This window comes from Oryzias latipes, chromosome 17 (assembly GCF_053564925.1).
Source record: "Oryzias latipes strain Hd-rR chromosome 17, Olatipes_Hd-rR_3.1".
Classification (NCBI taxonomy): Eukaryota; Metazoa; Chordata; class Actinopteri; order Beloniformes; family Adrianichthyidae; genus Oryzias; species Oryzias latipes.
In genome coordinates this window covers 21,005,105-21,011,304 of record NC_136253.1, presented here as the reverse complement: position 1 = coordinate 21,011,304, position 6,200 = coordinate 21,005,105, and the positions used below count along the sequence as shown (strand labels likewise).

The 6,200-nt window shown below is 39.4% G+C and overlaps 1 long non-coding RNA gene across 1 annotated transcript; it reads left to right on the top strand.

Annotated features, from left to right (window-relative positions):
• The first annotated feature begins 402 nt into the window (after positions 1–402).
• On the top strand, positions 403–1,130 carry LOC144986714 (uncharacterized). Its single transcript, XR_013650564.1, has 3 exons — positions 403–524; positions 604–733; positions 909–1,130. It is a non-coding gene; the product is annotated as an uncharacterized LOC144986714 (long non-coding RNA).
• Positions 1,131–6,200: the final 5,070 nt, after the last annotated feature.

Here is a 6,200-nt window from a genome sequence, read left to right as displayed (position 1 = left end):
TTTAATAAACGGTTAATCGTTGTCGTACTGGGTTAAAGGTTTATGTTAAAGACCCAGAAGAGAGAGGAGGAAAGGGCTAGAAGGGAGGAACAGCGACAGGAGAGTCTGTTAAGTTTACTTGAGTTGAAATTATTGTTCTAAAATGTAATGCAGCCATTGTTTTTCCAATTTGTTTAATAAATGTATGAACAAAAATGAATAATTTACATGTATTATTTAAATCTGAGCTATTTTTAAAAATCTTAAAAGGATTTTCATATAAATATCAGATGTACATATTTAGAATTTCGTTTTATATGTTAATATTTATTTTTATACATGTTAACAATAATCCTGGTCTTCTAGAGTCATGTGTGTCACAGTTGGAGCTGAAAGGAAAGCAAAGATTTGTCCTTGCAGACAGACGTGACTCTGCTCGTCCTGCATGTTCCTGGTGTGGCTCAACATCTGTGGCTAAGCAGTCGCCTCTGCTGATCCACAGAATGTGCAGAATTGAACTGCAGGCAATGATTTTCATTGCAAAGGTTGGTTTTACTTCCAGTGCCCTCAGAAATATTGCTCTCCTCCTCATCTTTATCATGCCAAATGCTCTCTTCACAACAGAGCGTGTTCTGGAGTGGTTCTGGTTGTAACTGCCTCAATGGCATTCCTCATGGGTTCCCTGTAGGGTGTCAGCAGCATGATGGGATGTGCAATGCAGGGATACCCACCATCACCCAAAAGGATCCTTCAGGTGGGTTTGTTTGATTTACATAAATTGGGCTTTTACGTAGAACCCGTGAATCATGGATTGATCCTGGATTCTCAACAAAAATATCTATAAATTTGGCATTAGAGTCATATACAGCATGCATTTTAATGGAATAAAAAAGCTTCCTGTTAAAATAACAAGCTGCATTATCTTTTAGGGCCTTTATTCTTATGTGGCAGCCATCAATGCTCCTTGTGACCCTTTGGAAGGAGAAAGACCAAGCGAGCTGCTAAAATCCAGAGGCGACTTATGGTAGTTCATTCCCACTGGGAAGCTGGGTGACCCTGCTCATCAGCTGGAGGATGCGGTCTGCCGTCCTGTGGACAACATCGCTCACGGTGGACCGTGTCATGTCAAAGACTCTGGCTACCACACTGTAAGATGAGCAACACGCCAGCCAGAAAAGAAACACCAGGACGTCAGTCTCCTGTGACCCCCCAGAGTGTGAGGAACCCGAAGCTGATGCTTCAGGACCATCGACCCAGATGCTCGATGGTCCTGCGGGTCAACCGAAAATCCAGTCTTGTGTCGGACTGACCGTCAGCGTAAAGGGCCAGGACAGACACCTTTGTGTTGGTAAAGCAGTAGAGACGTGGAAGACCCTGGAAAATGCAACATTAATTATTTCATTGAGGAAATTAAATCACATTTTTTTAATGTTTCTATTTATTTTGATGTCTTACATTTTAGATTATGAAATATTTATTAATTCTGGAAAATCTCGTGGTTTTTATTTGGCTGGGTTTTTGGATTTTCATTTAAACTTTTAAAAATGAAAGTTTTTGTTTTGTTTTTGTTTAAAACAAGTGATATGGTTTGACTCTGAATTAAAAATTCTAAACTTTGAACTCACAAGTGTTTCATGTAATTGGACTACACAACTCACTTGAAAAAGAATGTTAAACTCTTACCCAGCAGACTGTGTAACCTTGAGCATGATTAGTAACAAAGTTTAAGTTAAAGTTTAGGTTTAACTAAAAAAAAAGCTTTAAGTTTAACTCACAAGTTATTCTGTCTGGTCAGGGCATCCAGAGGAAATCTTCTGAGATGTCTGCTTGTCCTTGCCGTCCTGTGATGCTGCATATCTGCTCGTTTTCAGTTTGATCTCACGAAAAACGGTTGAATTATTGCCAGGAACACGGACAGATTCATTTTCAAAGCCATTTTCAGTAAGGTGTAAGAAAACTACAGAAAAAAATGCCTCCTTGCAAGAGCCCGTTAATCGTTCAGCGGCACAAAAACAAAATAAATATTGGCATGAAAAAATAACTTGGGGGTTTATTTATGAACAAATACATTAAATCAACACCAAAGTGTTTGTAATTTAATTATTTATAAATCAGTCACGTTTTCCATGATCAGAACACAGCAGATTCATAAATAGTCTTTGTAAAATGTTCATATTTATTATGTTTTTACTCTGACAAATAAGTGTAATTCTCCGCGTTAAATAGGAGTAGTTCGCCTCCAGACCAGGTGGTAGCGGTAATGCGCCACTTTGTTTCCGTGTCAAGCGCGTTATGAACAACACCCAAAAGAAAAAAGTACTGAGCACGGGTGTCTGAATTCCTTTTAAATTCAGAGAACTATATAGAACTATATAGTTCTGCACTATATAGGGTTTTAGTAGTTAGGGATCAGGGCAGGAATTCGGACACAAGTTCATTTCCACTGAAATGCCTTCAGTCGAGCAACTTCGTTTCTAACAATAAAGTAAAAAAAAAAACGTTGTTTCTACTGAAATGCCTTCCGTTTCTATTGAAATTTTCACATGTGTATGTGAGAGGATTTTGGATAGTGTATGTGAGAGCATTTTCACATGTGTATGTGAGAGCATTTTCAGTAGTGTGTGTGAGAGCATTTCACATGTGTATGTGAGAGCATTTTCACATGTGTATGTGAGAGCATTTTCAGTAGTGTGTGTGAGAGCATTTTCACATGTGTATGTGAGAGCTTTCAGTAGTGTGTGTGAGAGCATTTCACATGTGTATGTGAGAGCATTTTCACATGTGTATGTGAGAGCATTTTCAGTAGTGTGTAAGAGAGCATTTCACATGTGTATGTGAGAGCATTTTCACATGTGTATGTGAGAGCATTTTCAGTAGTGTGTGTGAGAGCATTTCACATGTGTATGTGAGAGCATTTTCAGTAGTGTGTGTGAGAGCATTTCACATGTGTATGTGAGAGCATTTTCACTAGTGTGTGTGAGAGCATTTTCAGTAGTGTGTGTGAGAGCATTTCACATGTGTATGTGAGAGCATTTTCAGTAGTGTGTGTGAGAGCATTTCACATGTGTATGTGAGAGATTTCACATGTGTATGTGAGAGATTTCACATGTGTATGTGAATGAATACATTTTCAGTTGTATGTATACAAGCATTTCACTAGTGTGTGTGAGAGATTTCACATGTGTATGTGAATGCTAATTCTGAATAATGTCCTACAAGGCACCTCATAGCTAACACTGGTGTCAACCTATAACCACTAGGAGCAATGTGGGGATTAGTGTCTTGCCCAAGGACACTTAGACACAAAGGGTGGGCAGGCAGGGTGGGAACTGAACCTGCTTTTTTTTTTAAATCAGAGGTCGACCGCTCACCTTAGAATATTACTCTCAAACAATAGTAGCCTGTAACATACATCCTGTCTTACTATTAAGTTAATTTCTTTGAGATACCAACAGAAGTAGAACAAACAAAGTGACAAATGTTGTATTTCTCATTTATGTGAAGGATAGGCGGTGTAAAACTGACTACTCATAATAGTGGTTACAAAGTGAAAGCAGAAATAGGGGAGCAAACCTAATTTTCAGTCAGTTTAGTTAAATGTACACACTAATTAAAAGGACATCAAAAAACCTGAGGCCTTCGAGCCTCAGAAAAACTAAAGTAAAAATGGTGCTACTTTATGAAAGCAGTTTAGAATGACTGCAGTTCACAAGACCAAAAACGCTGTGGAAATCTGGACTAAACACATGTATGGGTAAGACAAAAAAATGAGTGGTCCCTCGTTTATTGCAGAAGTTGTGTTCTAAAAATAATCTACAATAGGTTAAATATTCAAAGCAGTGTTATAGATATTTCAAGGTGGTAAAACCCCTCACTACACACTTTATTTACACATTTCTCTCTTGTTTAACCCCCCAAAGTTAAAAATTTATAGAAAAATAAATACCAGTATGATAGAATGAAAACAAAGATCTACTCACGATTGAAGATTTATGTAAATCTGGCAAACTGAGCACATTCTGTGCAGGAGACACAGCACAGAGGAGATTGATTGACAAGGTCTACAGCCAATCAGAACACAAAACACAGTGTGCTTTGTTGTATTTCCCACAGCGAAAGCTGATCTCTCCGTTGACTATTGTTCTCATGAGGGGTATTTTTCTCTTATTTATTACATATAGTTGCTACGTTCACACCTGGCATGTGACCACATGTCGTTTAGCCCATGGTGTTCATACTGGAGTGTCACTACTTAACACTAATTGACAATACTGCATGTACAGTTGGAAGAGACTTGCTGCAAAATGTCGAAGCCATGCAAATCTCCTGAATCTTGTGTGCCATCTAATTCCACCAGGGCTAAAACCGCAATTGTTAATGTCTTCTTCATGATCAATTTTCAAACGGTTTTTAGTGCCGAGATTCCCAGGGAGGAAAATACCCTTCTGGAAGTCCGAGTGTTCAAAGTCTAAGAGATCCTGATGTTTAGTTTCCTGAAAGATCCAGTTTGTTTGGGGAAAGTTGCTTTGAAATGAATGTGCAATATCAATATCTATACAGCAATATCCCATAGATGATGCTATAGCCTCTTGAGGTTTGTAAGACTGTGATGGCTGCACCATTGAAAGAAAAATACACTTCTCTCCATCTCCAATGGCTTATTAACAAAATTTACCATTATTATTTGACCATTGAAAATATCTATCCAACAAGACAAACATGAATAAGAATTAAATTATTCCTTGTATCTTTACTTATCTGCTCTGCTTGAAATGCATTATTTTTTTTCTGTTTTTTTGGCTCATTAAAACGCCTCAGTCTTCTATTTATTAAGGGTGCTCTTTGGCCGGTGCACATGAATTGGTCAGCAAATTATCTACTCTTTTAGTTTTCCAGCATAAAGTTCATTGAGACTGTTAGAAAAGGAAAACAAGCTCCAGAAAAACAGTAAAAATTTAAGGCTGTCTTTGTTCTTTCGATTTGCGACAGACATTTGTTCTGCATTGGTATTTGTGGGTACATGTTCTCTGTAATGTTCCATGTTAAGTCACATATTTCATACACAAACCTTCTTCCATAGTTTATGAGGGAATGATATGTTTTTTTTGTCATTATTTTCTTTCCCTGGATGTTGAACAGCTTTCCTTGCATCCTGGTTAACTATAAGTCCGGAGTTTGTGGTTTATTGGAAAACTCACTGTGTATGTTCTATTATTCCTTCTCTCGATGCTCATAAACTCCATTTACGTACCATATAAAAAATGAGACAAAGGCGTACTTCAGCCGGCTGCAGTAACAGACACCACACATCAACAGTGAAATTCATCTCTCCTAACTTCTTTCTCTTTCGGCTTTTCCCATCAGGGGTCGCCACAGCGAATCATCCTTTTCCACCTCACTCTATCATAAACATCTTCTACCCTAACGTTAGCCAACTTTATGTCCTCTGTTAAGACATCCATATATCTCCTCTTTGGCCGTCCTCTTGCCCTCCTGCCAGGCAGCTCCATCTCCAACATCCTTCTACCAATATATCCACCATCCTTCCTCTGAACATGTCCAAACCATCTCAGTCTGGCTTCTCTGACTTTGTCGCTAACACAGGCAACATGAGCCGTCCCTCTGATGTACTTGTTCCTTATCCTGTCTAACCTGGTCACTCCTAAGGAGAACCTCAACATCTTCATCTCTGCTACCTCCATCTCAGCCTCTTGTCTCTGTCTCACTGCTACCGTCTCTAACCCATAGAGCAGAGCTGGTCTCACCACTGTCTTGCACACCTTTCCTTTGAGTCTTGCTGGCACTCTTCTGTCACACAACACTCCTGACACTTTCCTCCAACCGCTCCAACCTGCCTGCACTCGCCTCTTCACCTCTTTTCCACAATCCCCATCACACTGAACTGTTGACCCCAAGTACTTAAACTCCTGTACCTTCTTCACCTCAGTCCCCTGTAACCTAACGCTTCTACCTTGATCCCTCTCGTTCAGACACATGTATTCTGTCTTACTACGACTGACCTTCATACCTCTTCTTTCCAGAGCAAACCTCCACCTCTCTAGCTGTTCCTCCACCTGCTCTCTACTCTCACTGCAAATTACAATGTCATCCGCAAACATCATTGTCCAGGGAGATTCCTGTCTTACCTCGTCTGTCAGCCTGTCCATCAGCATAGCAAACAAAAAAGGACTCAAAGCTGATCCTTGGTGTAGTCCCACCTC